This window comes from Mycteria americana, chromosome 2 (genome assembly GCF_035582795.1).
Source record: "Mycteria americana isolate JAX WOST 10 ecotype Jacksonville Zoo and Gardens chromosome 2, USCA_MyAme_1.0, whole genome shotgun sequence".
Classification (NCBI taxonomy): Eukaryota; Metazoa; Chordata; class Aves; order Ciconiiformes; family Ciconiidae; genus Mycteria; species Mycteria americana.
The window spans coordinates 167670466-167694898 of NC_134366.1; the positions used below are offsets into that span (position 1 = coordinate 167670466).

General features: G+C 42.8%; 1 long non-coding RNA gene across 3 annotated transcripts in view; it reads right to left on the reverse strand.

Moving 5' to 3' along the window:
• Positions 1 to 542: 542 nt before the first annotated feature.
• LOC142406836 (uncharacterized) overlaps positions 543 to 24433 on the reverse strand; it is a 28552-nt gene continuing 4661 nt past the window's right edge. The window contains exons 2-4 of one of the 3 annotated variants that reach the window (XR_012774727.1): positions 21656 to 21790; positions 9689 to 9788; positions 543 to 1251 (exon numbers count right to left, since the gene is read on the reverse strand). This is a non-coding gene — a long non-coding RNA (uncharacterized LOC142406836). Of the gene's footprint in view, positions 1319 to 8063; positions 8169 to 9688; positions 9789 to 21655; positions 21791 to 24433 lie in introns of those variants that run through there. The other 2 variants (XR_012774726.1, XR_012774728.1) reach the window with 2 other exon arrangements.

Below are 24433 nucleotides of genomic sequence, written 5' to 3' on the forward strand. Positions count from 1 at the left end.
ATTTTTCCTGCAGAGCATTCTTTGAGGTACACAAAAACAATAATACAGAGATACCCATCTTCTTGTGCCTTTATCATGGTACTTCAAGACTTCTTTGAATTATTTGTGGTGCTGTAAGCATTAGAAGGCTCTCAGTTTGCACAACAGGGTCTTTCATTTAATTCAGACACAGCTACTGCTGTTTATTAAATGCTTTCAATAAAATGGCACCATCACAAAGAAGCAAAAGGCTGCCCAGTTCTTATTGTCACTGCAAATTTTGCATCCTGCTGCAGCTCGGGGTCTGTTATCTTTTGTAGCATTGCTTTCTTTGCTAAGTGAAATATTTAGGGTAAAATCCTGACATCTTATTCACATCCTGCAATAACTTCTTCTTCCACTGAAATCAATAAGACTACTCAAAGGATGAAAAGTTACATAATATGTTTGAGGTAGGGAGAATCTGATTCCTCAGAATTTATCTGCATTTCTTTTCCTTTTAGTCTGCTTGACAAAGCTTTATTAGAACATACATAAACCAGCGCTCCCCTCCAGCCCACATGCAAATGCTGCTGTTAACAGGAGAGCAGGATTCAAAACAAAACTGTAGCCCCTCTAAAGTAAAAGATGGAGAAATAGAAAGGGAAACAATTACAAAAGAGCCACTAATTTAGTTATCAACAATCTGCAAAATCCATATGAAGCAATTATTTTGTTGAAAAGCAAGGAAGGAAATTGCACTACAGTCATTTCCACAGTGTCATTCAAAATGGAAAAAATTGTTAGGGATGGGAAGTCTGACAAAGTTATGGTGACCTGCGGCTTTTATTTGATTCTTTATTAATAACAAAAGCATCTTAGGATAAATATTCTAACAAACAGGCACATTTACCTGTCTAAGCTGAGAAGCTGCTGTTATGGTTTTGTCCAAAGCAAATATGCTGAGAAAAGAGACTATACATTGAACCCGTATATACTGGCACTGCTGATGGCCTTCAAGGACTCTTCTTTGACTTTTACAACTTCTTTCTCTGCTCTCATGCCTGAATGATTTTCTCCAACAAATCACAGTACTTCCTCTGCGAGATGTCGTATCCCACATCCAGCCAACCTTGCAGACCCCAGGTCCCGAGAGACTAGAAATCCATAGCAGAGCTGCAGACTTCTCACGTGCCACTCTCGGTGTATGTTCACAGGCAATTGTAGGGATTTTTTTACCCTTCTTCCCTTTTCTCAGGTGAGCTGGAAGGCTGAAGAAAGTGGTTCAGAGACCTGAGCAGAGAGGAGATAAGACAGCAGAGTCTGGGGATCCATGCGATTCCGTTCACTTGAAGATATGCTGAAAGAAATAAGCCATGGCACTCTTCATTTTTATTTAGTTATTTATATTTTTAATTATTATTTTAATGGGGACATGTCACATTATTAATGCAGTGGGAGGTAAAACTTCCAAACTCCAGCAGATAATTGGGTACAGGGTTGCATGGTACTGTGCTCTGTTTTGCAATATGGATGTGACAGATGGAAGAGCTACTGCAGACCTTGCCTGTACTCCTTTGGTAGAGGGAACAGGAATGTTTTAAATTCTCAGAGCCATATAACATTTAGCCATCTCTCCTAACCCTAATTAGGCTAGGTTTAGTCTACAGGAAGGGACTGGAGGACCTCTGATCCCTTCTGACTGGTCTGATTGCCCTGATAAACTCATACTTCCCACTTAACTGCCTGTTCTCCTCACTGGTCTCATCTTAACACTTGGATTTAGAAGTTTGTTTTGTGCTAGTAAAGCCTCTGACACAGTTGTAGTTGATGACTGTCTCTGCTAAGCTTGGTTACAATATAAATAAATAATAGTGAGCAATGAGGATGTGGCTGAAGCCAAGAAAGCTGATGAAATTGGAAGGTTTTTGTGTTTAGGCATTAGCATGAGAAAGTTGGGGATGTGCATCCAGTTGCTGTCACAGACTTCCAGAAACAGAGCTTGGTTCCATGTGGCAGGATCCTGGGGATTGTAATTAAGATCAATGACTAATTATTGGTCTCACTCAAAGAGTTGCAGTCAATGGCTTGATGTTCAAGTGGAGGCCAGTGACGACTGGCGTTCCTCAGGGGTCGGTATTGGGACTGGTGCTGTTTAACATCTTTGTCGGTGACATGGACAGTGGGATTGAGTGCACCCTCAGCAGCTTTGCTGATAACACCAAGCTGTGTGGTGCGGTCAACACACTGGAGGGAAAGGATGCCATCCAGACGGACCTTGACAGGCTTGAGAGGTGGGCCTGTGTGAACCTCATGAAGTTCAACAAGGCCAAGTGCAAGGTCCTGCACCTGGGTCGGGGCAATCCCAAGCACAGATACAGGCTGGGCGGAGAATGGATTGAGAGCAGCCCTGAGCAGAAGGACTTGGGGGCGTTGTTGATGAGAAGCTCAACATGACCCAGCAATGTGCGCTTGCAGCCCAGAAGGCCAACCGTATCCTGGGCTGCATCAAAAGAAGCGTGGCCAACAGGTTGAGGGGGGTGATTCTCCCCCTCTACTCTGCTCTGGTGAGACCCCACCTGGAGTACTGCATTCAGCTGTGGAGCCCTCAGCACAGGAAAGACATGGACCTGTTGGACTGGGTCCAGAGGAGGGCCACAAAAATGATCAGAGGGCTGGAGCACCTCTCCTATGAAGACAGGCTGAGAGAGTTGGGGTTGTTCAGCCTGGAGAAGAGAAGGCTCTGGGGAGACCTTATTGCAGCCTTCCAGTACCTGAAGGGGGCCTAGAGAAAAGGTGGGAAGGGACTCTTTATCAGGGAGTGTATTGGTAGGACAAGGGGTAACAGTTTTAAACTGAAAAAGGGTAGATTTAGATTCGATACAAGGAAGAAATTCTTCACTATGAGTGTGGTGAGACACTGGAACAGGTTGCCCAGAGTTGTGGATGCCCCATCCCTGGAAGTGTTCAAGGCCAGGTTGGATGGGGCTTTGAGCAACCTCGCCTAGTGGAAGGTGTCCCTGCCCATGGCAGGGGGGTTGGAACTGGATGATCCTTAAGGTCCCTTCCAACCCAAACCATTCTATGATTCTATGATCATTTTAATGAATATGGCCTCAAATCACACTGGGAAATTTTGCACATTGTGTCTCAGTGCTTCAGTTTTCTTTACAGAAAGCAGGGAGGGTAAAACTTCCCTTTTCCAATTCTTTGTTTCTTCTCCAGTAAGCCTGTCAGGGCAGGACCGTGTTTATTCAGCACCTACACTACTAGTGACCTGGCCTCAGATGCAGTGTTTAGATGAAGTTGTAATGAGAGTCATGACAACAGGTTTGCTTTTCAGCTTTTTCATTATGTACTGCTATAAATTTAATATAAGCAAGCTATGTCATGGAAGTGGGACTTCTGGTTTGTGCTGTTGGTCAGAAGGAAAAAATGCAGAGTCGTGATAGAAAGAAGTTAATAACAAAGAACAGGATAATTGAACTCTGGAACTGTTTTGACTAGCACTTATTCAAGTTCTGAGCAACAGTTTTGTCAGTACTTTTTTTACCTGGACTAATTCATCTATCCCTTTCTGGAAAACTTATTGTATTGTGTCATTCAGCATCAGAGCACAGCAGTGTTTTTCATGATCTATATAATAATCAGTATTTTTACCAGTTTATCTTGTCTTTCACATAGCAAAGATGTGCATTCCCAAGGTGCCAGATGTTTACACCCCCAAGTAGGTGAAATGTAGTAGAAAAGGATGTCATTTTGATGACTCTCTTTATAGCATATTCCTACCAGTCCTCATTTGAGCATCTGGGATGACAGTAGTAAATAATGCTTAGTACTCCTATAGCATAGTACATGTTCAAAATGAAATTTTAGTAGTAGTAAGTTTAGAGATCTCTGAAAAAGTGAACAAGTACCGAAGGGAGAAAGTTAACCTGTGCCTGTGATAAAACCATGGCAAGCCAAGAAGTGTTCTCTGGGGAGTGACTCTTTCTCATTTAGAAAACTAATAAAAAATGCTTCCGTGAGTAGGTAAAATTAGATGTATAAATGGACTCTAGGGAAATTATTGCTGGGGAAAAAGTAATTGTTTAATTTCTCACTAAAGATCAAACTTAACAACTGATTTGGGTAAATATCTAAATTCAAAAGAGACCTCGGTAAAAATTAATAGTTATTTTACTTATCTGTGAGAATTAAGATACTTGCAATCCAACCTGACATTACAGTGCTGTTGAGATACTACAGAGAGGTGGAGGACTTCCTAGTTTTCTATTCCTGATATTTCAGAACAGACTGAGATTTCAGACTGGAGATGCCTTGGTCTGAAAGCCAGATTCATAAGACGAGGTCTAACGTTGTAGTTTTGAGGAAATACAGATAGTATTTAAGTTAATGTTGTCGTGTGCCACCTAAAAGGCACAAAGAAAAAAACATACCATCAATATTTTGGTTGTTTAAATGTGTTAGTATTCTGCCACAGTAAAGACCATTCACTTGTGTTACCTAACCCCCTCGTCCTGCCACAGGATGCTGGATGCCAGACACTAAGCCCTTTTTCCCCACACTATGCAATGCAAAACTCTGGTCTAAAGCCTACCCTCATAGAGAAAAAAATGAGTTGTAAACCAGTGGAATTAAACACCTCATGTTAAACATACATTTTGGATCATAAGGGATGAAAAGATAAATATTAAAAGTCATCCCAATAATAGCAATGCATAAGGTATCTGATGATTCCCCGAGTATTTTTAGAAAGCAATGCATTGCTGCAGTGTGCGACTGAAATATCACCCAGTGAGACTCCAGCATAATTAAGCAATGATTAATCAATACTTAACTAAAGAAATTAAGCTCAGGAGAAACAATTAATTGAAGTTAAGTGAACTTTGACAGCTCATATTAAACTAAGACTCTAATTAACAAAAGCATTGTGCATCCTCTAAATGGAGGGAAGTGCAGTCTTCAGGCGCTAAAGATGGGGTGAGTGTTATTCTGCAAATTTCTCAATGATGAGGAGTCACTGATAGAGAGCTTCATTTCAAGGCTTTGAAAGGAGAAGCTGATTTTTCTTCAGGTGTCCAAGATGCTATTTGGTGACTTGAATCTAAGATCTGGCACTAAAGGTGGCTATCTGGAGGAACAAATGCAGTGCCTCCTGGTTGGGTTTGCAGCCTGGCCCCATGTACTTCACGCTCATATAATGTAGGACCACGCTGCTGGACGAGGTAGGTCGAGGAACCGCCTTGAGCCTGTGCCATTGCCAGACTCCACAGAGTCGAGATGCCTTGGCCTTTTGCATCACTGAAGGTCTTCAGCTCTGCAGTCCAGTTTCCCCACGCAGCTCTGTACTCTTCCCCCGGATGCTGGAGCAGCGTTTCCCGGAAAACCTGGAATGTCTTTCTCCCTCCTTGTTCTCACACTGCTGTTTCCCTGCTGCTGTTCTCATGGCCTTGCCCGTGAAAGCCCCAACAGTGATTTTACGGTGGTTTCTTATGGGAAGATGATTACCACCAGTGTGAGACTCACCCCTTCTTCCCCGTCTTTTCTGGCATTGTGGTTGCAGCTCCTGGTTCATGTTCAGGGACCCAGCGACCTGCCTGCAGTACCAAGGAGCAGGCAGTGCCTGTCCTGAGCTGAGCGTGCACTGGGCGGCACAAACAGCTTTGTACACGTGAGCAGCCAAAGGGAAGCGTGTGGGGTGTCCCGCAGCCCCAGGTGCTGGCAGGGGGCTGCAGGGCGGCCTCTGTGAGGAGAGGACGGGCTGCCACGTGCCAGACACAGCCGGTTCCAGCCGGTCCCAGCCGGCTCCAAGGGCCCCACCGCAGGACACAGCTGAGCCCCTCAGCCAAGCTGGGGGTGCCTGGGGGAAAAGAGGTTTCCGAAAGGGCACAAGGCGGCAGAGGCAGAGGAGGAGGAAGCCAAGGAGGGAGCAGCGGCAGAGGGACCCCGAGGCCGGAGGAGGAGGAGGGCAGGAGGTGCTGCAGGCCCGCAGCAGGGATCCCCTGCAGCCCTGGAGAGACCCCGCTGGAGCAGAGACCCACCCTGCAGCCCGGGGAGGGCCCCAGGCCGCAGCAGGGGGATATTTCCTGCAGGAGCTGCGGCCGTGGAGAGCCCGGGCGGGAGCAGGTTGTCCCTGAAGGACTGCAGCCCGGGGCAGGGCCCGCGCTGGAGCAGGAGACGGGTGAGGAGGGAGGAGCAGCCGAGAGGGGCTGTGATGGACTGACTGCAACAGAGTTTTTTCTTTCCCCTTTCTCTCTCTTCTCTACTCTTGTGTCTTTATATTCCCCCAAAACTAGCTTCCACTTTTAGGCTTGATGAACGCCATCAGCTATGTCCCCAGCTAATAAACCTTCCTGCATGTCTCAATATCTTTTATGCAAACCTTTATCATGAAACCACAGAGTTGGGATAGCTGGTCTAATCTTCATGAAAAGATTGATTTATTATCTGGGAGACAAACCTGTTGGAGGGGAGGAGAAGAACGCAGAGAATAGAAGAGCTCTAAGCTACCACTGTTGTCTCTTGGCTCTCAGGAACTGCAACGACACTGGTACTGTTTAAAGTAGCGAAGCCATGTCCATAAAGCCCAGGCTGCTGATGAGTTTTGGGCTCTGGACCCAACTCCATCAGTCCAAACAGTAGGTCTTTTTCTAACCCATTTCATTGCTAGCAAAGCATGCCAGGAGCAGTTTATCAGACAGGAGAGGTGCATGGAGGCTGTTATCTCTCCACTTGGGGCTGAGTTGAATGCAGTCGTCTCTTCCACCTGCCCAGCCCCAAGGAGATGTGTGTCTACAACCTTGAAGTGCATCCTTGACACCAAAGATCATGATGCCCAGCAAGAGGAGCAACACAGAGCATTATATGTCAGCACTCCCCAGGGTAACATGCAACATATGGCGGGTCTTGTAAGGGGCAGGAAGGGGGGGTTAGAGCCTGAATTACTCAGGTGAGTCCCACTCACCTGGGGGGACTATCCCTCTAGACAGCAGGACCTTTCCTTGCTGTTTTTAGAGACACTGGAGAGTGGCATAACTCTGAGAACATGTAGAAAAAACATTAAAAAAAAAAAAAGAGGTGATTGGCTAACAGGTTAATTGCTCTATTAATTGCTTTGCCTCTGGTGCTCCCATCCCTGAGGAGAAAGGCCCTGAGGGTTATCTCAGCCTGTGCTAGTTCCCCTCAAGGATGAGCAATTACCTCTCAGGCAGTGGCTGCCAAGTGTGGATGTCACAAGCTCCATTCGTAATGATGGATAGGCATGAAGTTGAACTTCATCTGTGGAATTAGCACTCAAATTAGGCTAGCTGACATATCCTGAGCTGTGTGGATTGGGCCTGACTTTGCAACAGTGTGAATGTCGAGGCCTACCACACCAAAGCTTCAGGTCAAGAGCCCAACTCCGCTGCTGGAGCCTGTCTGAAAACACTTGTTGGACATTTACAGGTCAGATTTTCCTCTTGTTGAGGCCTCTATAAGATTGCTGTGTCCGTGGAAGTATTCTGGGTGCTCTGCATGGAGGTGGCAGCATTTCTCCACTCTCATTGACCAAACCTGGACTAATCTGATCCAGTGAGTCCCATGCTCCAGGGGGATGGAGGAGCACTTGGAGTTAGGTTACACATGGACGGTGGAGGTAAGGTAGTGATCTGCTGCTTTGAAACCACAAAGGAGGAAGAGCAAGCCAAGAACTTGTGCTGTTTTTCCTCTTTAAGTACAGAATTACCTCAGAGCTGCAGTTGTGCCAGGGTCCCCATTCCCGAGGGTACCTGCACGATGGGGGAAGGCAAAGGTTTGCCCTGCAGGAAATTCTAAATCCAAATGAGACGGAGGAAGAAGGCAAAGCAAAACAAAATGAAACACATGCACCTCCCCCCCTCGTCCCCAAAATGCAAGGGGTGAAGGGACTTGCCTGTGGACACACAGTAGGGCAATATCAGGGTGAGGAAGCACACCCTGTGCTGTTCCCATTAAAGCACACTGCCTCTCCATTAAGAGTGCCTGACCAGGAGTATGATGTGGAAAGTGCATGTGGGTGAGTTTTCCCAAGCAGCTATACAAATGTGCATTATTGCTGTGCTCTTATCTGCCATATTTCCTCTTCTTTATTCACCAAGTGGTGGAAGCTGTCTCTGGCTCATCAATTAAACCCAAGAGTGACGATTTCCCGAGGTATTGCTACTTAGTGAAAGAAATTCATCCTTAGGCTAAAGGACAAAGCACAAGGCCTGAGTGTTATTTAAATGGCTCATAAACCATGTGCTGGCTCTTTAGCCAGAGTGAAAATCACCCTTTGCTAACATAGGAAATATCCTGCTTTCCTCTGCCTTCCTCAGTCTTTTCATGATGATGAATCTCTTTCCTCTTGCTCCCCATTATTTCTGTAAATGAGAATATGCTGTAACATTGCTGAGGTTGGGCTAATTAAATCAGCTCTTTCTTATCTCATTGATCTGCATTTTAAAGCTGAGCTGATTAAGGATGGGAGACTATATTTGATTAGAAATATGTTTTTGCCGGTTAGTTACATCAAAGGGTAGATTACAGGAGAGCAGAGGAGCTGAACTTACATGGCTACTGTTCCTCCTGGTTGTTAAAAGGAAAGAAAAATAAAGTGAAATAAAAAACAAACCCCAAGATGCATTTCTTACCCATATTTTTTCACAGCAAATTACAATACCTTTATTTTATCTTCTGGAAAAATTTAATAAAAGATACATGAAACTATGATGCAGAGAAAACATTTCCATAGGCTGTGCAATGCTATGGACAGTGTCTTAACTTTCAGGCAGAAAGCATGCTAAAACAGCAATTGCTTCCTGGTGTTATGGGTGGTATCAGCAGAGTCATTCAACACCTAGGACCAAACCCTTACCTGGGCTGGTGGCCAGAGCAAAGGCTCAGAGCAGGGCCCCAGGCTTGTCCCCTGCGTGGGCAATTCACTCAACTGTTGAGCAGTTTTTTGTGGCATTTCCAACTGGCATGTCTGTATATACTATTAAAGAAAATATTTTGCCTGGTGTGACTACCTAACAAAGTCCTTTGTTAAGGTCCTTCATTAAGCAAACTTTTTTGATAGCTCCAAGGATGCCTCATCCTCAGCTCAGAGAGGGCTTTCTCGGGGGAAGGGGAGGTAGGGAAAAGGACAGAGGGTAGAAGCTCCCAACTTCATTTCTCATTTTCTTTGAGTTTTCCAGGAAGACTCAGTGCCATATTTTGCACCACAAATTTGAAGATGGCAAGGAAACCAGCTCTCGTGTGACCTCCTGTATTGCACCACCATGCAACCATCAGAATAGCTCCTAATTTCTCCTCAGTAGGGTTGGGACTGAACCAGTGACTTTATTCTTGAAGTCACTGGTTCAGTGACTGCAAGAATAAAGTAATTGTTGAACCATACTAGGAGATAGGGCAGAGCCTCTTAGACCTCCCTCCTCCAGACCACTCCAGAGTAAGGCTGTGCTGCACTTCTCAAAATGACTTTAGGGAGGTTCCTCCTCTCTGTCACCTTTGTACCCATACATCATCATACATGCTGCTCTTCACAGCTTCATCTCGAGCTTCACCCACAGTCCTGACCTGAACTAAAATGCTAACTAGTAGAAGCAGTTTGTTGCATTCATTCCCTGCAGCCGGCATCCTGATGATGGTCTAGTGACTCATTTTGTCAGTGGCTTAAACAGCTTCTTTGGAAGAGCTCGTTGTAAGTGGATGTCAAGATACTTACATTCATTGCTTGGCTCTAAGGTCAAGCAATCAGCACAGGAGTTACAGACAGCAGAGAGAATCCCATAGATCTGGCATGTTCATTTGGAAAAGCAGCATAGCTGTGACAAAACATGGGCTAGGAGAAGAGAGAAGTGAGTTTTACTCCTGCTGTAATACTATGCAATATTATGCTTTATTAATGAAATGTAATAAGTAAGTAGGGAGGAACAGAAGACTAAAGAAATTTTTAATTTCAGCTTCCTGAAGAAAGAGACCATGGTTAGGAATAAGACACAGACAATAACATTAACTGTTGTCCCTAGAAGATCAACCCAGTGCACTTTTCTGAATACCAAAAGCAACTGCAGGAATGAGTTTCTCTCTCTGGCCGCACCCCTCCTTCCCCCATTTTACTTGAAATATTCATGTGAGGGGTTTACAAATATGCAAGCATGTAGGAACTCTGGCAAGTTTCATGCTTCCTACTCAAGAGCAGTAATAGATGAGGATGACAGGCTAGTTTCAGGAAGATATTTATAAAAACAACACCCTAGACATCAAGCCCTCTATGTCCAGAAACAGCTTTAGACCTAGTCCTTACAATGTAATCAAAAGACATTGAAAACTAACCTGTGCATAAGCTCTAACCACCAAACAAAATACAGAGTGAGAATGGTCAACTCATCTTTCATGGGATTTCTGAAATGTCTGATCTGGAGAGAAATAAAACTAAATGTTATCAGTTCATGGCTTATCATTTTTCATTCATGTCACAAGTGAGGTGGTGCAAGGGCTTATTTATTTACTATGAAGAAATATAGATATTTATCCTTAAATGAGAATGAAAGAAACTGTCTGCAAGAGATTAATCACAGTATGCCATGATGAGATTTGGTAAGCATGATATGCATGTAGGAATTATTTTTCTATTTTTGCAGTGGCTGTGTTTGCCTGCATTACTGCTCAGAGAGATAATAGTAGCTCTAGTGGCATTATTATTGTGTTGTATGAAATTTCCCTTGAACCAGAAGAATCCTTCAAGGAATGGGAAAGATGAGGAAGATGACTCCAAAGCTAGTTAGTCTCCTTCCAGAGGACTGTGATTGCTGTCAGGGGTCACTTAAGTTAGAAGGGACTGAATGTGCTTAGTTCTTCAAAGAGGTGGATTTCATGTAGCTTGTTTTGTTTTCATGTGTCAGGCAATGGGAGTTGCAAAAAAAGTGGTCAGGATGCTGGTTTCAGAATTTACATTCAGATGAGCATTTGCTTTCTTCATGTAAAGGGAGCAAGACTTTGCATTTTTGGATGACTAGGTAGTCATCCACCACTGGAGATGCATCAACTAAAGTATTTATTAAAATGCCAATTCATCTCCGAAGCCAATATCTAATCACCTAGCTGAGCTTTCCTTGTTAGATGCCAATTCCACATGGAATTTAATTTATAAGTAAAAAATTATTCAGTTTTATTAACTATATGACAGCAGAATTGATCCTGTTTCAAATCTCCTTAAGTTTCTCTTCAATAGATGAGAAGCAGCCTACAACGTTGGCTTCCATTAAACCCAAATTAAAGGCTTATTTATGATATTCAGTTCTTACATTTTTCCAAACAGGAGGTTAACTTCTAGCCCAAAGCAGTCCACAAGTGCCCTATGAGCTAGCTCTGAGCTAAGGTTTCATTCATACCTGTTTCAAGACCATTCATACCTGTTTCAAGAACATTCCTACTTTGATTCATTAGTTTCCTTTGTGAGGCAGTATAGGAGATACCTGTTTAAGAGACTCTACAGTGGTGAAAATAATAGTGACTGAGTAATACTGGAGGTGGAGTTGACAGCGTGTATTGAGGAGGCATTTGAGCGAAACTGTGTTGCCAAGTTTGCATTTTTGGAAATAATGGAAATAGTTGTTCTCCTGAATTCAAGGTTGTTATTTTGCCTAGGTTTATAAAGTCTGATCAACAGGAACTGCATATACATGCTTGTGTAAAAGTGAGGAGGCCACTAGCTGATTCCTTTCCTTAAATGTGATTGAATGTAGTGTGACATTTTTAAGGAACTCTTTTTCTGAAGAAGATTTTGGCCAGGAGGTGTTAGGAAAAAAGATCTTCTTAGGGTTATTATGATTTCTGGGCTTGTGGATATTCTTTGCTGAGGGTTCAGGAGTTGAATCCAAGCCAGAGTTCATGAAGTCAATGTTTCATGACTAATGAGTGCTGAATGCTCACTCAAATTTCAAGGGAAGCAAAGAACAGGAGAAAAAGGAATCCCCCCCCCCCCCCCCGCTTTTTTTTATCCCTGCAGGATAAAAAAAAAAAAATACTCCAGTCTGAGGAACTGAGCTTTGAGCAGGACTAAATAAAACCCAGATGTCCCTTCCAACCTATATTTTTCTATGATCTTTAATCTATTTTGAGAAAGTATTTTTGTCACAAGAATTGTAAGTAAACCCAGAATACCCTGTCATAATCTGGTGAGGACTGTTTTGGATAGAAGAGGCCCAGGCAAAAAAGAAGATCTGAATGTGAGTTTTCCATGTCACAGGTTAACACCTGTTTCCCCTCCGACACACACACATCCCACCTGTTTTCCCACAAAAAGATCCAGAACTGATAAATGAAGATTTCCAAATAAGAAGATACTTTGAAAAAAATAATCCTACAAAGGTCTGTTATAGTGATGCTCTATGCAATATTTTTTCTCTGTCTCATCTATAAGAAAGTTCAAAAGCATATTCCTTCCTTTTTTTTTTGTTTGTTTGTTTTAGCAAAATATCAACTGTTTTAAAAATCTCCAGCAGTTGTAGCAGGGGGGCCAAGCCTATGTGTCTTTCTCTGTGGAATATGGGATTCCTGTTCCAAGTCTTCTCTCCATCTAGTTGGCACCCCGACACAGTCTGGAAAACTCTCAATTTATTGAGCCCTATTCAGCCCAAAGCTGTGTACAGAATTGACCTCAGCAGCAGCAATTTGTGTATTTGAAGGCAGGTCACTTGCAAAAGCACAGGATTGAGCAGAGCAGAATTTTCTCTCTCAGACGCCTTCCTCAGGCCTTGGCTGCATCATGTCATGCAATGAAGAGGGTTAATTGTGTCTTTGACAAGCTCCATGCATAGAGAAGTACCCCACAGGGAAGCTGAGACTTCATACCATCCATGGCTGCTGGATAGACACATTTGTGTGCCTACCCATCTGTGTCTTCAGCAAATTTCACCTAGATGGATGAACTCATTTTCATGAACGAGATGCCATTCAAAAGCTTAGGAAATGGAGGCAATGCTGCACTGGTTCAAAAAGTCTCTCTGATCAATGTAAAAAGGAACTACCTTGGAGGTGCTTGTAATCAATAGGGCATTATCATACACACTAGAGCTATGTTCTTAACACCTTTTGCTGGGGCACAGAAGTGCCTGCCGCACTGTGGCTGGAGAGAGCCTGAGGCCTCAGCGACTGCCTGCATGATCACAGTTACTCCCAGACACCCAAGAGTGAAGGGCTCACGCCTCATGGGAAAACACGGCATTGCAATGCAGGCTGGTGCCCTTCCTACTGAAGGATCTCCAGCCACTGCAGGTCGGATTCCACTTTGTCCCCATCCTTGCGCATGCACTGTCTTCTACCTTTGCCTTTAATAAGCCTCTTGTTAGGAGAGCTTTTCATATTTGAGTGAGCTGATTGAGCCAGTCTGAGATACAGAAAGCAAACAGTGGTTGTGTCTCAGGAGCCTCTTTCAAGAATACAGGATGAACAAACTGTGGTAGCAAGCAAAGAAGAAACTATCATGCATGTTCCCCTAATTTCAAATCCCTCATGACTGTCTATCTCAGGGCCAATAGCTGTAAGGAGCAGCTAGTAATGGAACTTGCATTTTGGTCCTTTAACATATTTAATTCTTAAACTGATTTCAGGAGAGAACGAATATTTAAGATGTCTCATTGAAACAGGAGATGATGCTTTTCAGTTTAGCGAATCTTCCTCAAAGGGTTGTATGAGGATTAAAAGTTAATACTACTCTTTTTAAATGTATGGTCTCATTACTACCAATCCTACCGTAACTGAAATATCACACATTTTACGTTCCCTGGGATAACGTACAGCACAACAATTTGTGGCTGCTTTAACAATCTAAGAAACTCAAATTGCAAAAATCAGCAGCTAACACTGCCCACTGGATAAAATAAGCAATAAATCCAGAGTGAAAACATTTAAATGGCAGGCAAAGCACACTATAAAAAATCTCTGTGGGAATAAAAGAAAAGTCTTTGAACTCCTGTGAGTGATAATGGGTTTTAAAGTCTTAATGCTGATACCCTGGCTAGCAGGGCAATAGCCCTTAAAAGAATAGGTCAGCCTTCCACCTGTCTAACATTGTGTGTCCAGCCAATTCTTGTCCTTTATTTCCCCAGTGTTGTAGAGCTGATGAGAGACAGAAGCTGATTGAAGACTGTAGCACCCAGTTTTTCAAAGACCAAATGTTATTTAATGTTCAGCTGGAAATCTGTGTGTGGATTTAAGCCTGGGCTGGTACTTTAATAATTGCTCTGGTTGTTATGTTTGCCCAGAAAGAGGTCAATCCAAGGGTTGTGTTAGACTCCAAAGTCAATTAGAGTAGCATTAGAGCAGATTTTGTTTATCATTGTAGCTATAAAAATTATATTTTTTAATTTTTTTCCAGCCTGTTGGGCTATCTAAAGTGTGACAAGGGATGTTACTTAACAACAGCCAGAGGCTTTTGAGTGAACAAAGGCTGACTGATTAGGCTTAACTTGTCATTTTCTGATTAATTCTTTTGAACAAAAAGTAATTCAGACATGTAGTTAATGATAGTTTTGAAGGACATAATGGGAAAATGTGGGGAAAGTTAGAATTTTGTTAGGGTTATAGATTCAAAAATAGGAGATTGGAAATCAGCTGGAAGGGTGGGTAGAGGGTGCTTTAAAAATAATACAAATGCTATAAAATAAGCCACAGTTGCTTTGCTTTTTATAAGATATCTTTATATGTACAGTAATGAAAAATCCTGCTTCAACTTGTTTAGGAAGTAGTAAACTCAGGTGTGAAACGGGTTTTGTGTTCTATGAAAATCTAAGGTTCCAACAATTGACCTTCGCTAAGACAACATTAACAATGTGCGAAATTTCACCCAAAAAATACAGAGGAAAACCCAGACAAAACCAAGATTTCCCTCTGAAATAGGAAGCCTAGGTTACAAATACCAGCTTTATCCTCAGGAGAAGGACTGGGACTCCCCAGATCAGAGCAATTTCTCCTACTATATTCTTCAAGGAAACCTTATTGTTGCCATCACAGGCTTTTGCTTTTGACTAATTATAATTTTCCAATGAAATACAGTTTTGCTTGTTGCCTGCGTTGAGTCTGAGCAGGGTGGCAGAGGGTGTGAGTGATGGTGACATGCCATCACCACAGTAGCCCTCATGAGGATACTGCCAGAGTGTCATACAAACTAACTAACGTCCGCTGACCACACAGAAGAGGCAGGTATGATCAGTTCAAAGATGGTTGAAATATCATACAGGGAAACTGAAACGATCATAAGTGCTGGAGAATCAGCAGTGGGATGAAATTCAGCCGATCAAAATGCAGTCACACGCCTGGGCGAGTCAGGAGTTCTGCAATGGCTGGGGACATGACTTGGCAGGAGAAAGAGGTAGACATAGCGACTGATCACAGGAAAACTATGAGTCAAAACATAAGCCTGTGTTGTATCAGGGAAGATATTTTCATTGGGGAAGAGTGAAGAATTTAATAGCCCTGTACTAGTCTCTGTGAAAACTCATCTGGAATACTGATATGGAATGGAATAACTGCCACGCTAGTTATGCTTCTGCAAGAATCATCCACTCAAACTGGGTCAGATTCAGTGAAAAACTATTAGTTATGATAAGAAAAGCCATAAAGAATCAGACTAAAGGCATATGCAGTACAATAGCCTGTCTGATGGTGACCAAGACTAAAAGCTTAACAAAGAGTGTAAGACAGTATAAGCATGTGCAATAGTTCCGCAAATCACTGTCAGTCTTCAGCAAATTTCAATTTAAAGGCTTCCTGAGCAAAAGGCGTCATCTTTGCATTTAATATCTTCAGATGACTTTTTCCTCTACTGGATTTCCTCCCATACCTTCTTTTGCTCACTTTGCTTGCAGTTTGCTTCTGAACCAATGGGAACTTTCAGCATCTCTGTGGCAGCAGGGACTTCTGCAGTCACAAGATGTAGGAAAACCATCACCTTTTGCTTCTTTAGAAAGTGATCCTTGTTATTTCCTCTAATGTCACTAATTCTTGTTTTTAAGAAGACGATGAACAATCATTCCCTGTTCGTTACTTTCTCCCTAACAGTGATCTGGGAAATGGAAGTCCCTGTCTTACACCAAGACAGCTTGGCTTGTTAATTTTAACACAATTAAGGATGAGAGAACATGACTGCGATCTATAAATGGGCAGTGGACTACACACCAGTGAAGAGCAAGAGTGGTTTCAGCTAAAGAAAAATTTTGTCTAGAGAACAAAAGAATAATGAGAACGAATGAATTTAGGTTGAGAAGTGGAAGGAAGTTTTTAGCCATGAGAATAGTGAGACTCTGGGATAGTCTTCTGGTCGTGGGTTGGCTTGGCCTGAGCTATAATTGTACAAACCCATCTATTGCTTTTGAAGAAAACAGCCTCACTTTTTCCTAGGAGATCAATTGCATCAGGTGTGTTAAATTTGCACAAATGGAAATGGCTTGGCTAGCATCACTTTATGTTGCCTTTGAGTCTTTTGTTTGAATAATTGTGACCCATTTATAAGAGCACCAAGCATGGCCTTCTACTCATGTCTGCAGAGGTACTTGAATGAGTGACCCAGATGCTTTAATTACTCAGACACCTCCCTCCCTGGGGGGGCTGGAGAGAATCCTGAATGGTTTAAAGATAGAGCATGCAATTAATTAATGAAAAAAGTCATATTGCATGATGGCAGAGGACCCCACTTGATAAGTTGGGAAGGCTCTTCCCATTCCCTGCCCTATTTTGGGGAATGAAAAAGTAGTTTTAAGTACCCACTCAATTCCTCTCACTGCAGGCCTGTAATTTAACACTATATCTCCCCCCACAACTCTTTATCCCCTTTAGCTCTAAAACCTCCTCTGATGGAGTTTTGTTCCAACACTTCCCCCAGAGGACTCTGCTCTCCTGTCTAATAAATTTCACAGTTAGGAAGCTTTCTTTGATGCTTTGTCACTCACAGCCACATAAGAATGGATAAGAAGCTGGCTTCAGACGTCAGAGATGAAGGGTACTTATGTACATGGGAACAGTCCTGAAAGGAGTGAGATGAAGGACTACTGCAAATATCAGCAGCATGGTTAACTTTTGCTCACCTTATATAGCAGGGATCTAGCAAGAAATGCGAAGGTGTGAATTTCAGCACTTATGAAAATGCCAGATTTACAGCCTTAAATAGCAAAGTCTTCTGCCTCTCCACAAAACAAATATAGCAGGATGTCCACTGTGAGAGTTTTCTCACACGTAGGCATCAGCCCAAGGGTGAAAAATGGTGAATAGGCACCCAAAGTGGGGAAGAAGTGGTGTTTCATCCTCTGACCTACAGAAATTGAAGCAGGGTCACCAGTTTATTGCGCTGTTGACATTTGACACGGATCAAATGAAAACACTTGGTTGTTATCGATATGGGTTCATTTTAACATGGCAATGGAGGATTTCCTTTCAAATTACCAGCCACCAAAATCACCCTGTCACCTGTCAGTGGCTTTAAAAACAATGTCATAGAAGGTGATTTGGGCTGAGATGTGGTCTATAAAATATTTATTATAATGAGATATATGGGTTTCAGTCACTTAGTGCATCTTGCAGTAGCTGCTAGATGGGTTAAAGACCAAATTACTCAATCTTAATGGCATACACAGTTCTTGCACAGTATTTTTATTGCTAATTACTTGGTGGCATTATATTCACATAAAATAAGACCGATATGGACATGGCTTTTTGGGCAGCCAGTTTGGACCTCTCCTGTGTAGCTCTTTACCTTCTCAGCAGAGGTGAATCACTAGTTGAAGCAAGATCCAAACTGAAGCTGGTGTGTTTAATTACCCTTGGAAAATCGAAAGGTCAAAAATAGGACAGGACTGACAAAGTCAATTCAGCTTCTGGATGGAGTCCAAGCTTCAGTCCTAACTGTCATCCCCTTTTTTCCCCTTTTGGAGGAGTCTACCCTTAAGTGTAGTTATAAGAAGACATTCACACTGCATGTTTCTGTAGTTCTTTCTTTTTCTCCTCTCCTTTTTTCTCTCCTTCTTTCCCTCTTCCCCTGTTGCCTCTTTCTTCCTTCCTTTCTCCCTTCTCTCCCTCTCTATCTCCTCTCTCTTGCTCTTTTTCCCCTTCCATGTGAGAACTTAGAATTTTCTATTGTATCGTATCGTATCGTATCGTATCGTATCGTATAGTATAGTATCTTATTCTATTCTATTCTATTCTATTCTATTCTATTCTATTCTATTCTATTCTATTCTATTCTATTCTATTCCTACCCATTTTCTATTTCTACTATTTTCCGAATAGACCCAGTGTCAGGGTCCAGAGTGGGTTGGCTGCTTTTTTGGGGCTGAGGGCCATGGGGGGGCCTTCTGGGGCAGCAGAGCAGGAACTCACAGACAGGACCCATCTCACCACCACCTCTCAGCCAGGAGCAGGGCAGGCTTGGGGAGGAGCCAGGGGAAGCCCCAGCCCCGAGCATCAAGCACCTCCCTGGGGATGGGAATTGGCCAAGTCCAGGCTAGGACGTCAGACTGTGGGTGCGGGGTCAGGATCAGGCATAGTGAGGGGATCCAGGGTGAGAGACAGCCCGAGATGGCCAGGCAGGGCCATGGGCTGGCACTGAGCTGGCCCCCAGACGCAGCAGCCAGACCCCCCCAGTGTGGGGTGGCTCATATGGTCCCGTCAGATATTCATAACAAGGATATTATATATGGACACACACATATGTACAATCTATATATACATCATAACACTTTGCATATGCACATCTGGTGTATAATTGTACACACATAGAGAGGCACATTGATAGAATCAATTAAAAGCTCTCTGTGCAACATTCAAGTTTTGCTAATCGTAAATCACAGAAGTTTGATATCATTTTATGTCCAGTGAAATATTCTCGGTCTCCTTTATAGCAATCAATACATTGGGATTGTCCCACAAAGTCCATGGATTTTTATTCCAAAGATCTGACAGGACAATAACTATATGATTCTGACCCATGTAAGAGGCTTTGGGTAATGCATGTGTAAGACTGCTTGTATTATATCTATAATTCATTTGCAGCTCAGTCTCTTGGGGGAACGGGGGAATCATGGCAGCTGTTTAACAACCCACAGTTACAACAGAAAGTAAAGGGAGCTACAATTCAGCCGAAATAGCATGTAAAGATTGTGCTCACTGGACCAGGAAATCTGGACTAACATTCCCATTTTTGAGAGAAGTATTGGGGGATTTTTAATGACTATAAGATTCTTGATTTTACAGCTCAGTCAGAAATACAATAGCCATAATAACATATTGTAGTAATAGTGTTCTTACAACTACAAAGTTTTAAGGATGTACAAAAGAAAAAGTTAGTGTAGAGAAGTAATACCATTTATTAGACCAACAGAGACACCGGGGAAAAAAGCAGACAAGCTTTCAGGCACAAAGGCTTTTCTGCAACTCTCAACTAGAGAAAACAGATGTGAAGCTAAGCAGGGCAAGGTGTAATTGCTCTGAGTTTAACATCACGTTAATTGTTTGAGAGAAAAGGTGGCTGATGAAAGCGAGCTGCTCCTATGGACAGAGAGGGATGGGTTATTACTGCCCCTGTAACCGCATGGGCAGCAGGATGTAGTACACATGGAAAATGGCAGTGCTGAACCATGTCCAGCAAGTAAATACAAGGGTGTAGCTCGAGCTAACACATATCTGCAACACATGCCCCAACTGCCTCTTTCCTAACTCTGTATCCCCTCATTCCCACAGATCCCCCCTTTGGGGGGACAGGCTGTTTTTGTTTGTTTGTTTGTTTGTTTGTTTGTTTTAAATGCTGAACTTTTCAACCTTCCAGTGCATGAGCAGAGAGCAGAAAATACCATCTTTAAGTTGCAAGATATTGTGAAACTTCTGCATGGAGTGAGGATTGCTGCTCTATGGATACAGTCAACAAATCATGCAATTTTTCTGTTGTCAGCAACATTGGAACCCACTCGAGGGAGCTGGGAAATCAATTGTACTGAGGCTCAACTCTTTCAAACAAAATGAATAGAAAAAGAAAGATTGTAAGGATAAACTTAGAAGGACCATTCCAAGATTATTTGCCCTCTCCCCTTAATCAAGACTGGCAAACATTCTTTAAAAATGACAGATGTTTTTGAGTGATAAATATTTAGAATGGACAGAAAAAGCTTCAGGGAATTTTTTCTTAGCATTCTGTCATGTTAAAAAATGAAAATTCATTGGAAAGTGGTGACAAAGGCCAGAAAAGATTTAATAAAATGGCAAGGTCTGAGAAGCCAGCTTCCCAGCGATTTTTTTTTTTTTACTGAGTTCATCAGTCTTAGGGTGCCTTTGTGGAGCTATAATCAGAGAAAACTGCTGTTATCCAGTAAGCCCCCTTTTTCTTTTAAATTTGTCACTTCTTTAAGAACAAACAAACAAACAAATGCAAAGTGTTTTGAAGATGACATGGAACCAAAACCATCAAAGTTTTATGTATCAGACTTCATATGAAGTGTATGTGGTCCTTTGAGTGGTGGATTCTTTTCTCCAGCCTTCAGTAGACACTCACCCAAGGCTGTGTGTCTTTCTGATAGATGTCCTCAGGTTCATCAATGCCCATTTCCTGCTGTGTTGGCCAGGTGTCCTCTTCTGGAAGTGAAGGGAGGCCAAATTGATGCCTTCTCCTCTGCTTCATGGCTGGGTAGGTGTATGCACGCACCATAGAGTGCCTGTGGCATGCAGAAAATCCAGGACATCCTCAATGTGTGAGTAGTTGGTGTGCCATTTTTTTGGATACACATGGGTAGACAGCAGTTGGGCACCTCCTTGCATGCTCCCTGCCTGAGACTCTCGGAATTACAGGATGAGAGTGTGTCTGTGTCAGGAAGATGCTGCTCCTTCCAGAGCTATCCATACAGACCAGGACATGCAGAAAACAACTGCAAGTGTGGTGGATGATGAGTTCCATGTGAACCTGCAACGTGTCCTTGCAGCAAAAGCCAGCTGCACAGAGAGCAAGAAAGTAGCCAGTAGGTCAAGGGAAAGGGTTCTTTTCTTCTATTTGGCACTTGCCATACAGCATTGGGAGTCCAGTATGGACACAGACACAGGCACAAAAAAAGACCTTGACATACTGGGGAGAGTCTAGCAGAGGGGTACCATGTGGGTCAGTGGTTGGGGCACAGGACATGGCAGGATAGGCTGAGAGAAGTGGGTTTGTTCAGCCTGAGGAAGGGAAGGCTATCTAACTATGTAATGGGAGGGTGTGTAGAGAAGACACAGCCAAACTCTTCTTAAAGATGCACAATGATAGAAGAAAAAGGAAACAAATTCTACTTGCAACATAGAAATACTATCTGAGTGTAAGGGGGGGAAAAAAATCACTATGGGAGTGGTCAAATACAGTCCCAAAAATACAGTGGGATCTCCATCCTCTGAGATACTCAAAACTCGACTGAACAAGGCCTGGAGTAACCTGCTCTTCCTGGACTTTTTTTGAGCAGGAGGTTGGACTAGAAACCTCCAGAGGTCTCTTCTAAACTGACTTTTTCTACAATCCTGTGATACAGCCCTCTCCCAAGTACTCGCTGACACTACTGAAGATCCAGCTGTGGACTGCTTCCTAACTGCAATTTTTCCCGGATGTCAATGTTTTTGCCTATGATCGGAGCAGAAAGAACAGCGGACACAGGGCAGGGTGCACTTCCAGAAATAAATTTCATACCTGCAGCTTGCTCCCTGTGCGTGTCTAGGGAGACCTGGTGAAAGTTGATGGCTAGAAGGGAGTCATAGCATGGAGGTGGTTGAACCATGAGTTGTTCAGTTCAGAGCTGGAGTCCTGGTGGGGATTTCTGTATATCTGAAACTGAAATGAATCAAAGGCTTACCACAGCGGGGGGTAAGTCAACCCCACAATACTTGCCACAGGAAAACCAGACCTTCCATTTTTTAAATAGATCCCCTCAAATGTGTTTGTGTTGCAATGGCTCAGTGAGTTACTGCAAGTCAGCTGAATGGGCATAGCTGACCCTGCTCTGACTGCAAGGTAAACTGCTTTGACACTTATGGTGGTTTAGACTTATGTGTTTCACCCTTTTGTTGGTCTGGGTCTGCACACGGTCAGTTATGAGAATTTAGCTGACACACTGTAACCCATTAAAGTCCTGCAAAGTAGATCATATGCTTCTATCCAAAGAGGAAGAAAATGAAACATATAAGCTCAGTGCTCTGCAGCAGTCAAAAAGATATGGGGAAGAATAGGGAACAACACAGAGCATATTTCTAAGCGGCTGCAAAAATACCACGAGCTCCAGGTCTTGGATGCTGTATGTGTTTTTTATCCTCATAGAGGAAGCAGTGCAACTAGAAAATATAACACTTATGAACTAAGTCATGAAATAGCTTTCACAGGAAAAGAGACAACCTAGACTATCAATCACCAGCTTGGAAAAGAGGTGGTTGCAGAGGTAGCAAGGCAGAAGATGAACGGGGCTAGGTGGGCTAGATGGACCTCTGGCCTTAGGCAGTAGTAGGGCTGTTTTTATGGTCCTACTGGCTACACTGAACACTGCTCTTCTCTGGATGCCTTCTGGTTCACAGCCACGAAACTGAGAGCAGAATCAAAGTGATCTCTGCTTTGTTGTACTTGTCTGAGCTCTGCCTTGAGTCCTTTACAAGTTTTCCACCTGTCTTTCCTTGACCCCAGGGAAACTGATGGCTCTCTGCTAACCTCTGTCAACAGCATGTGCAAAGACAACATTTGCAAGACAAAATGACCAGCATAAGATTCTCTGTGAGGAAGAAGAGGGTGCTTTATTAAAAAGTCTGTTCCGCATCTAAGAGGTTAATAAACATTCACTGAGACTTATCAATGTCAAGACTAAAACCAAACAGGAACATGGCAATCTCTTTCTCTTTTGTAAAGGAACTTGTTGAAATAACTGCCTAAGTCTGCCCTCTGTTTATTAAAATGGCTTCGGAAATCTCTAAATCCATTTATCCTAAGGATTATCATCATCTGGTTTCCAGACAACATTCTCATTTCCTCCAGTGAGGTTTTTTGATACCTTAGGCCATTAGCTGTGGTATTGATCTTTCCTTAATACGTGAGATTTCCTACAGCAAAGGCAGCTCTGCATCTAAAAAACCCCAAGCCAAACCTGTTTTATCTGAATAACCAGAATAGCATTTTGTTAAAGACAAAGTTTAACATTCTTTGGCTTTTGTTTATAATAACTGTATCAGGGCAGGCTCTGAATACATCCTCCGTGGAATAGACTGAGCCTGTTATCAGCCACTTGGGGAAATCCTGTTCCAGAGACAAAAGCTTGTGACATGCCAGTCCTTCAGCTGCTACTGCTATGGCTTGACCCTGGGGAAAGAGATAATGGGCAGCACTCGGGAGTGCAGCCTCCGAAATTTTACCTGACCCTTCCTACCCCAAAATCCACCTGACAAATCCTGTGCAACATTCCACAGAAAATTAGTACCAAATCCGTTGTTATTCATCCTACATTACCTGATGAGGCTAATCAGGATGGTGCCTCTGTAATACAAATTAAAGGAAGAAACCTTGAGCAAACGTCTGATAAAAGAAATCAGCACACCTTTACTCCTTGTTTCCTGCTTTACAGTCCTGTTTCCCCTTTTGTCTTTCACTTCCTAGGCAATGCTGAAAGCCCACAGTTACTCCTCCAAGGAAGACAATCCAGTAACTTTGGGAATTGGGAGATGGAGGCATCTGGGGAAAGGAGGCCAGAGTTTTTGGACCGTTAGTAGCTTAGAGAGGTGGGAATCTATTGCCTCTTCTTCTGAACTAATCAGAGCTTGTTGAAAGGCTTAGGTTTCTAAGAAAATGTTTTCCCTGTAGCTGTAATCCCAGGGGCAGAGAACAAAGAGTTAAATTCATTAACCTTAACAGTTGGGATGAACTTGTTTTCCTTTTCGTTCAGCTAGAATCTGTGTATAAACAAGGCTTGTGCTCCCCCTCCATGACTTTGAGCAAGTCTTTTTCTGTGCTAAACATCACCCAGCCCCATACCAAGTTAACGGGAGGAGGGAGGCTCCTCCAAACACTGCAAGAAAAAAAAAAAAAAATTGACTAAAATTGCCTATCATAGAATAGGAAAAAAAATTGCTAGACTTTGCTTCCTGCTACTTTGGACTTCTTTTGGTGCTTGAAGCATAATGTTCAGCAGTCACAGAAAAGTATGATTTAAAATTTCTATACAAACGTCAGAGGAGCCCTTCAATGTATGAAAGTCTTCATTAACACCAAGGAGAAGTCATTATGGCCAAAAAATTCAAATTCAGGTGCCTTAACTAAGAATAAGTATATACTTTATCAATTTTTCAGTATGTTTGAACACCTGCAGATAACATTTAAGGTGAGTTCATTACAGGAACCTAAATATGGATTAAAGGATTAGTTTTAGACATTAAACTGTGGAAAGTTTAGCTTATGTAACTTCCAGGGCCACATGGCAAGTTGCTGGATTTCTCT